The sequence below is a fragment of the Dasypus novemcinctus genome, chromosome 17, assembly GCF_030445035.2.
Source record: "Dasypus novemcinctus isolate mDasNov1 chromosome 17, mDasNov1.1.hap2, whole genome shotgun sequence".
Classification (NCBI taxonomy): domain Eukaryota; kingdom Metazoa; phylum Chordata; class Mammalia; order Cingulata; family Dasypodidae; genus Dasypus; species Dasypus novemcinctus.
The window spans coordinates 84,705,777-84,715,384 of NC_080689.1; the positions used below are offsets into that span (position 1 = coordinate 84,705,777).

A 9,608-nucleotide genomic window follows, 5' to 3' on the forward strand; every position below is an offset into this window, starting at 1 on the left:
AGTATGTATTACATTCTCAGTAGGGTCCAATCTGAGGTAAATTAATTTCTATCTGTAGACCAGTAACAAGAAAAGAATTTCACTGATTACAAAACACCCTGGTGGGGCCCGCATAGTATAAATATTGCAGACATCCTGATTCCAAAATGGAGAGGATGAAAGGAAGAAAGGAAGCAGAGCTCCCAAGCAATTTTGAAATCCTGAAGTTCTGTTAGTTTCATTGCCTGGGGTCATCTCTATGGCCTGTGGAATGATCTTGGTGACATGTCTCTGCCCTCTGGACTTCTGCTTTGGCTTCTTTACCTAGGTCTCTGGCCTCTGAGCCCATATTTTTTATAACTCTCCCTACAGAGCTGACCTCTGTCTTATCAGGTGTAGATTGAATTAAATATGTATTCTTAATCATTGTCAGTATTCCTGTCTGTGTGGGCACATTGTAGGTAGGACATTGAATATGTTATTTGAGTTAAGGTGTGTCTGGCATGATTGTAAGGGAGCCTTAATCCAGACCATTGGATTCTCTTAAAAGCATGATAACTTCATTCAAAGATGTAGAAGCTATAGGGAGGATCCATAAGATAGAAGTCAACAGAAACCAGAAGAGAAAGGAGAGGACATTACTATGAAAGCAAGGCAGGGATAGTAGCCAAGGAACCTCAAGGATCTCTGGTAGCCAGCATCAGAATGACTTTTGGGATAAAGCAATGATTGCTGATGTCTCAATGTGGACATCTCCTAACCTCAAACTTGTGAGCCCATAAATTCCCACTGTTCAAGCCATCGCATTCTGTAGTATCTATGATAGCAGCCTGGCAAAGTAAGGTATCATACTTTGTTTTTCTTTAAAGGTTTTTTGAAGTTCATAGTTTTATCAGCATGTAGAATTTTGTAATTCCACAGCCTTCCTTAATTTTTTCCTCTCATTGTCTCTCTCACCTCAGCAGACAGTACTTTTGATAATATAACATTCTCAAAAATATTCTGGTTTAGGAGAACACAAATCAATAATGTGTGGAGGGACTATGGATAAGTAGTCTGAAATTTCATAAATCCTGAGGACCACTAACAGGTGTTTCTCCTAAACTAGAAAAGTTTGGTTACAACTGGATTCTATTAGAGGGCCATGGTGCTGTACAAGAAACAAGTGCATTAGGATCAAATAAATGGGAAATTTGCAATATTTCCAATTCCTCACAACATCCTCAAATACATTTCTACATATATTCTTTTAAAAAGGTGCATAACCTGAAAGAACAACCAGCAAGATGGGGCAGAGTAAGGCATGTCTAGGGCAGTTAGGAAACACTCAGAGATCTTGAGAAGTTGAAGAACCTGCCTGGGGGCTCCAGGAGACCTTAAGTGTATCCTGCAATACTCTTGAAGGAATGAAAGGAGGGGGTTGCCCATCTGCAGACAAAACTCATAAGTTGAGCACTCCAAGCCATGAGGCAGGTGCCCATCCTCCAATAAGGCACAAGCCACCTCAGGAGCTGTTCCGCAGCTGAAATTGAAAGCTCCACTTCCAAAATATGGGGAGGAAGAAACGGTTGTGCACTAACTTCAGCTACTGATGAGTAAATTCAGTGAGTAAAAGTATAACCTTAAGAACAGCTAAAGTTTGAAATTGTCCAAGTGAGAAAGAAGCCGGTAGCTGCCATCTTAACTCTGCGCCTGGCATGAAGGGAAGCAGGGAGGACTGAAAATCACAGCGCTGGTGGGGACTGGATTCTTTCCATCCAGGACATATTGCAGGTCTAGCCTAGGCCCCAGCTCCATCTCTACAGGGAGGAAGCTGGGGGACCTGCGGCAGCCTCTCTAGGAAACAACTGGCCAGGTCTCAGAGGCATTTGATCACCTGATGCTGGCATTGCAATCACCCAGTGCAATACTGTGGCTGGAATTGGAAGCTCCATTCCCAAGAACAGGGGAGGAGGAGATGTTTGGCCACTGATTTCTGCTACTGATTAGGAAATTTGGCTGGCTAAAGAATTATCCTAAGAACATCTAAAGTTTGAAACTGTTGAAGTCTGAAAGAGGATGTTACTCTCCACTTTGACCCCGTCCCCAGCGTGAGGGGTAACAGGGCTGAACAAAAAGCACATTGACTGTAGGAACCAGGTTATTTCCCCCAGATCACCCTGCAGCCGTAGCCCAGGCTTCAGCCCCACCTCTTGCAGGGAGGGTGCTGGCGGGCTCTCACAAGTCTATCCAGGTAACTGCAGGTACATTTGGCTGGCAAAGACTGAATAATCAGAAGTCTACTGGGGCAACTGTGGTCATCTTTGGACCCAAACTGCATAGATTGTTGCCCACACCTGCAGCTCCACCCCTATCCAAGGCAAAGGAGAAAGGAATTTGAAGTTTCATTAGTCTCTCTGGGCAACTACAGTCTAGGCCTGCACAACTTGTATTAGTCCACAAAGCTGTGACTTTGTCCTTACTCCTGACAAAGGAGAAAGTTGGGAAAAGCTGCATTGGTATCTGGACCGATGAGGGCAGCTTCAGCCTCCATATCTTAAAACACCAACTACGTCCTTGGCTCCTACTATACAACCAGCAAGGGGGAAAGAGCAGGAAGCCCTAAATTAAAGAGAAAAACTATACCCAGAATAAATACTCTAGTAAGCCAGATGCCAAGTCACCAACAAAACTTATAATCCCCACCAACAAACAGAAAGATATGGCCCAGTTAAAGGAACAAGTTAAGCCTCCAGATGATATAAAGAAGTTGAGACAACTAATCATAGATGTTCAAACAAATCTCCTTAATACATTCAATGAGATGGCTAAAGAGATTGTGGATATTAAGAAGACATGGATGATCATAAATTAAAATTTGAAAGCATATACAAAAAATGCAGATCCTTTTGGAATGAATGGTGCAGTAAGTCAAATTTTAAAATATTGGAATCATAAATTGCAGATTTGAGGAGATAGAAGAGAGGATTGGTGAGCTTTAAAAATGGCCTCTGGAAGTGAGCATACAAAAGAACAGATGAAGAAAAGAATGGAAAAAGTTGAACAAGGTCTCAGTGAATTAATGACGTGAAAAATCAAGCAAACATACATGTCATGGATGTTCCAGATGGAGAAGAGAAGGGAAAAGGGGCAGAAGGAATATTTGAAGACATAATGGTAGAAAATTTCCCAAACTTATTGAAGGACATAGACATCCATGTCTAAGAAGTCCAATGTATTGCCATTCAAAATACTCCAAATAGAGCAACTTTGAGACACACACTGACCAAACTGTCCAATGCCAAAGACTCAGAGAGAATTCTGAGAACAAGATAAAAGCAATGCATAAAAAATAAGGGTACCCAATAAGATAGAGTTTCTCACAAGAAACCATGGAGACAAGAATACAGTGGTATGATATATTTATGATACTACGAGAGAAAAACTTCCATTCAAGGATCTTATATTTGGCAAGATTATATTTCAAAAATGAGGGCGAGTTAGAATATCAGTGATAAATAGATACTGGGGCAATTTCTAAAGAAGAGACCTGTTTTTTAGGAAATACTAAAGGGTGTCCTAGAGCATGAAAACACAGGAGAGAGAGGCTTAAATGAGAGTTTGGAAATGAAGATTATATCAATAAAAGTACCAAATGTCAAAAGAATGGTGAAAATAAAATATGGCAGATAACACTCAAATAGTCAGAAATAAACTTAAGCAATGATGTAAAGCACTAGTATTCAGAAAACTGCAACTCAATGTTAAAAGAAATTAAAAAAAGGACTAAATAACTAGAAAAACATTCCATGTTCATGCATTGAAAGACTAAATATCATTAGATGTCAATTTCACTCAATTTATATATAGATTCAATGCAATCCTGTAAAATTTCCACCAGCATTTTTTAAAAAAATACACAATTTTCAAATTTATTTTGAAGGGTAAGGAGTCCTGAATAGCCAGAAACTTTTAAAAAGGAAAGCAAACTCTCATGTCCAGATTTTAAAGCATGTTATCTAGCTATACTGGTAAAATAGCTTGGTACTGGCATAAAAACAGACACACAGACAAATGGATCCAAACTGATGCTTCAGAAACAGACCTTCACATGTATGGTCAAGTGATTTTTGACTAGTATATCAAACCTACACATCTTGGTCAGAACCGTCCAATCAGGAAATGGTGCTGTAAGTACAATATCTGTAGCCAAAAGGAGAAATGAGGGCCCCTATCTCACATCTTATCCAAAAATTAACTCAAAATTGATTTAAAAAAACCTAAAAATAAAATCAAGAACCATTAACTTTCTAGACGAAAATGTAAGAAAATATCTTCAAGACCTGGTGTTAGATGGTGGTTTCTCAAAGGAGATAAGAGCAGGCCAGGGACAGACTACTGATGTTGAAAGTATGTAGAAGTTTTAATTAGCTTTACTGTATAAGTGCTGAAATGTATAGAGTGGATGATAATACATAGTGATTAACAGATTATAAATGGGGGTGTGGCTGAAAATGGATGTCTAGGGATGTAAGAGCTAATCGACAGAATGCTAGAGAATATTCTAGGAATTGAATAGCACGGTAAACCAAGAGGTGGATGAAAATTGTGGTTGACAGTACAAATGCAAGAGTGTCCTTTGTTAGCTAGGGCAAATGTATATCTCTAATGCAGGGTGGTGGGAATGTTAGGTAGCATAGGAAAAATACAGCTGGAGTGAACTAAGGATTATGGTTTACAGTAATAATATAATATTCTTGCATCTATACCAAAGATGTACTTTGTTGATAATGGGTCAGTATGCAAAATGTGTGCCAAATGTACACTATGGAGGTGGTAATAATCAGAGGACATTATGTTACCTGTAAGAAATATCCCACCACTCTGTGGTGTGTTGCTAGAGGGATGTTGTTTGGGAATTCTCCACATGTGCATGATTGTGTTATAAGATTACAACTTCTGTCATAAAAATATATTAAAAAATAATAACAGGGTGGTTTGGGGGAAAATACAACAAATGCAATATAATGACTATAATTAGTAGTAAGATTTTGACAATATTCTTTCTTAATGTGTAAGAAACATCTTACCACAATGCAAAGTATTGGTGGAGGGTCGATGTATGGGACTTCTGTGTGATGTTACTCATGTTTGCTTTGTAAGTTCACAACTTTTACTACACATTTATTGTTTTTGTATCTTCATATATAAATGATATAAATATAATAATAATAATAGGGTGGGTTGGGGAAAATTCTATGGTTAGTAGTAATATATTGACAATGCTCTTTAATAGCTAGTTTAAAATGTTTAATAACAGTTCAAGGTATTGGTGGTAGGATGAGGTAGGAGAGTCCTTTATGATATTATACATGTTGGTATTGTAAGACCACAATTATTATTATACATGTATTATTTATGTATGCTTATGTATGAGTGACAAAGTTTGATAAATTTTTAAAAAATGTAAATAACCTGAAAACAATTTCATAGACTGAAATAATTGTTGAATTAATGTTGTCTGTCATTCAACAGAAACTTTTATTTTTTTTTTATTAATTTTTTTATTTTTTATTGACTTTGTAATAATATTACATTAAAAATATATATGTGAGGTCCCATTCAACCCCACCCCCCACCCCCCCTCTCCCCCCCCCCAACAACACTCGTTCCCATCATCATGACACATCCATTGGATTTGGTAAGTACATCTTTGGGCACCTCTGCACCTCATATACATTGGTTCACATCATGGCCCATACTCTCCTCTATTCCATCATGTAGGCCCTGTGAGGATTTACAATGTCCGGTGATTACCTCTGAAGCACCATCCAGGGCAGCTCCATGTCCCGAAGACGCCTCCACCTCTCATCTCTTCCTGCCTTTCCCCATACCCTTTGTCCATTATGTCCACTTTTCCCAATCCAATGCCACCTCTTCTATGTGGACACTGGATTGGTGCAACAGAAACTTTTAAGTGGCATCTGTTTGCTTGACTTAGAAAGAATTTGCTACAAAGCAGTATAAAAATCCTAATTTGGAATATGTGTGTTCCTGACACAGCTACATGGAAGCTTCCAGGAAGTGTATGAGATAAGACAAGCTAGGGTTAATTCCATTTAAGATTTGGTTAAAAAGATGGGTTGAAATCTATTTGGGTACTTTAGATATTCTTAAAGTCAATAAAAAATGACCATTAAGCAACTATTGCTTGTATGATGGATGATACATGTATGTCAGTTTTAATAATGTAACTACAATGAATTATGCATCTTTTTATTTTATATTAGAAAAAATAAGTGAAATATTATTGAAAATTTAATACCTGATATGAAAGAGTATCAGGTATTAAATTTGCACATGTCTTCTGATTATTTCTCATATCATTAGGCAAGAGGGTCCTCCACAGATCTTTCCAGGATATTCCCATCTCTGTTCCTCATTTCTGCTCCTTGTTTGAAGTGATCCATATGCACATGCCTAATGTCTTTCCACTTGCAAAAGTTGTCAAGTCTCCCTTGACCTTATAGACAGTTCATTCTTTCTTTACAGTTGATATCTTACTTTTAGCATCTTTTGCAATCCAGACAGATGAAGTATTACCCAAATCATAATTCTTAGTTCCTTTTAACTTAACAGATTTTTTTTTTCAGTTTACCATTTTACATTTCCTTTTGTGGTTTGCATATATAGCAAGATGAACCTGGAACGTGGTTGAACTCTTTGCTTGGAAATCTCGTAGGCTAAATGTAGAAGTTTATTGATTTCGAGTTCTGCTTTTTACACAAAAAACTCTCAGACAGAATTCAGCAATGTTTTGCCATTGGGGAGCTGAGTGCTCTTCTTTGCCAGCCCCATTGGGTTAGCTTTATAGTGATGCTGCAACAAAGGGCCCAAAATTGGTGGCTGGAAACAGCAGAAACTGCCTGGGTCAGCTCGGGATTCCACCACCTGTCCACCAGCCGCCTGGAAAATCCCCACCCTCAGCACAGTCTGTGAAGGCCAGGGAACCCCCGAGGGATGCTGGCCCTGTCTGCCCGCCTTCCCTTCCCTCCAGCTCCTGGAACAACCTCTGCTCGTGGCAGCCTGTCAGCAAAGCTTTATTGAACTAAAAAGCAAACAGAAATGTATTCTCTCACGGTCCTGGGGAGCAGAAGCTGGAAATCAGGGTGTTGCAGGGTTGGCTCCTCTGGAGGCTCAGAGGGAGAAACCGCCCCTCCTCTCCCGCAGCTCCCGGGACTTCCAGCCAGCCTTGGCGTTCCTTGGCTTGCAGGTGTGTCCCTGCGCTCCCACCTGACCTTCCCGAGCTGGGGTTTCCAATCGCCCCCTCCTTACTAGGACACCAGCCACTGGGTTAGGGCCACCCCAGTCCAGCAGGAACTTATGTGAACTAAGTGCATCTGCAAAGACCCTATTTCTAAACAAGGCCACGGTCACAGTATGGGGAGGTTCATATTTCAATATACCATTTTGGGGGACACAATTCATCCCATGAAATGTGGATTTACTAGCTTCAGTCCTGGTGGTCTGGTTTCAGAGTGTTGCTTTCTGAAGCGGAGCTGACGTCAGGTTCATAGATGAATTATAGAGGAAGAGGGGCTTGCCAGCCTCCAGCGTGTTTGGGTCTGCAGTGACCCTGTGCATTCCTACAGTGCCTGCGAGAAAAGGTTTGAAATGGTTTGAGGCTTTGCTCTGTTCTGTCTACAGAGCAAGGTAATAGACATTTCAGACAGTTGCTTCCCCCTCCCAAATCTCGTGTACTGGGCGTCTTGTCTGAACTGTCTAATACTGTAGCCACCTGGCCATGTGTGGTTTGTTTAATGCTAAGTGAAATTTAAGATTCAGATTTTCAGAGGCTCTGAATCTACAGGATGTTTGATTAGAGAAATGAAGGCTAAGTTTTACTGAGGAGCTGAATGCCTAAGGAGCTAAGGGAGGGTGAGGGCAGTACTAGCTGAATTTAATGGAAGAACATTGGAGAGTCAGGTGAGAATGTCTGCTGAGCACACATCTTGTGCCAAACCTGCTGATACTCAGCTTAGTTTCAATGTTGAGGAATAGTTGTAGCTCCAGACCATAATGGGAGCAGAGACTGAACATGTTGGACCTCAGCAGGGTTCCTGTTGGAGACAAATCTCGGCTGTGATGTCTTCCCACTATGGTGCATGGCACTTTGGAGTCTACCATTTCCCTGGTGTTTGAGCAGCAAAGTTCCCATAATGCCAGAGCTGGAGGATCCTTGAAAGGCTGTTCATTCAATGCCCGTCAAGCTCTTCCACGGTATCTGGGCACTGTTGATGAACTCAATGTGGCTCAATAAGTTGGGCACCTGCCTACCACATAGGGGTCCCCAGATTTGGTCCTGGTGCTTCATAAAGAAGACAGCAAGCTGATGCAATAAGATGATGCAATGAGGAAACACAGTGAGAGGCACAACAAGCAACCAAAGGGGGTGGCTCAAGCATTTGGGCACCTCCATCCTACATGGGAGGTCCCAGGTTCAGATCCCTGTGCCTCCTAAAAAGAAAAGAAGACGAGCAGACTCTGTGAGTGCAAACAACGGGGAGAGGGAGTTAAATTATTTCCCAAAAAGTCATTGGAATTTCTGATTCTTGGAGTAACGCTGGTGGGTAAAGGGTACAGCTGAGGCTTAAGCCTGGGGTGGGGTGGGAGTGGTTGAAAAAAGGTGATTTTAAATCTGTGGGGAAAAAAAGAATGAGGTGAGCCCTTAATTATTGAATGTGGCTCCCAGGGATGGGTAAGCAAGTTTATGTAATTTGAAGGGATGATATTGAACATTTCTGAACTCTACTCAGACATTCTAAGTTTTAAAAATATGGTAATAGGGAATATTCTCAAGAGGAAGGATGGCAAGGGGTCTTCCTATCCAGCTTTCCCACCACTGAGCTAACCATGTTGGAAACCGAGGACTGTCATTCAGGATTTCTTGTTCAATTTCAAGAGCACAGGCAGAGCAGATTTGGCATATGTTTTTATATCTTTTTATTGGTCTTTGGATTTTCTGAATGATAAATGAGCAGAGGCTTCAACTTAAAATCACCAGGCACATTAGCCCCCAACAAGAGAGTCACTCTGTTCCATCAAGTGAGGACAACAGAGAAGAAAGGATGGCACCATCAAAGAGAAAGTGACTTTTATTTTTACTTTTCCTCTTCCAATTCTCACAATCTTACCTTCATGTCTTTGACAAGATGTTCTCCTTTCCTCTAAAATGATGTACATTACATGTACTACAGGATTTTATTTTCTTGAGGCGAGACCTAAGAACCCAAGAAATATATTAATTTATCCAAATCAAAGGAATCTTTTTGAGGCAAAATTAACACTGTTTTCTCATAAGCCCTTTCCCAACATAATAGAGATATAGAACTCATTTGGGAGAAAAAGCTAGCTGAGAAAATTCTGGCTTCCAAATTAGTTAACCACATGTTTTTTCATGGGATTATAGAGTTCATAATTCTCAGACTTTTTCACTAGTGTGTTTCATCTGCCTAGAATTCCAAAAAAAGAAAATGTAGTAGGGACACTGAATAATTCAGCATAATTAACCTGACTTCTACATGCCCACAATTCCTGTAAATTATCTGTTTAATTCAGAAAGTTTCCAGTTAATTCAGTCCATGTCATTA

At 40.1% G+C, this 9,608-nt stretch overlaps 1 non-coding gene across 1 annotated transcript; it reads left to right on the top strand.

The window, feature by feature from the left end:
- The first annotated feature begins 7,558 nt into the window (after positions 1–7,558).
- On the top strand, positions 7,559–7,693 carry LOC111766775 (small nucleolar RNA SNORA9). The gene has a single exon (XR_009181341.1). It is a non-coding gene; the product is annotated as a small nucleolar RNA SNORA9 (small nucleolar RNA).
- The last annotated feature ends 1,915 nt before the right edge of the window (positions 7,694–9,608 follow it).